Source organism: Arachis ipaensis, chromosome B08, assembly GCF_000816755.2.
Source record: "Arachis ipaensis cultivar K30076 chromosome B08, Araip1.1, whole genome shotgun sequence".
Lineage (NCBI taxonomy): Eukaryota > Viridiplantae > Streptophyta > Magnoliopsida > Fabales > Fabaceae > Arachis > Arachis ipaensis.
The window spans coordinates 5,350,892-5,351,175 of NC_029792.2; the positions used below are offsets into that span (position 1 = coordinate 5,350,892).

Genomic DNA, 284 nt, shown 5'->3' on the forward strand with positions numbered 1-284 from the left:
CAATCATTATAATCATATAAAATATTAAAATAATGAAATATTCTCGTATTTTATATTGAAATGAGCTACATGTAAAAATTGTAGTCGATAGTGGTGCAGTGTTAGCTACTTAGCTCCCAAGATTTTTTTCATAATCTATGATGTAGGACACTGATCCGGACATGGGATACGACACGATACAGGACACGCCGACACGTGAATTTTAAAATCTAACATGACACGAGGACACACATATATATAAAATATAAAGTATTTTTTAGATAAATTGTAATGATATTTTGATA

The 284-nt window shown here is 29.6% G+C and overlaps 1 protein-coding gene across 1 annotated transcript in view; it reads right to left on the reverse strand.

The window, feature by feature from the left end:
• The window catches only part of LOC107613996 (fatty acyl-CoA reductase 3), a gene marked incomplete in the record, with an annotated part of 5,954 nt that overhangs the window by 597 nt on the left and 5,073 nt on the right, over positions 1–284 (reverse strand).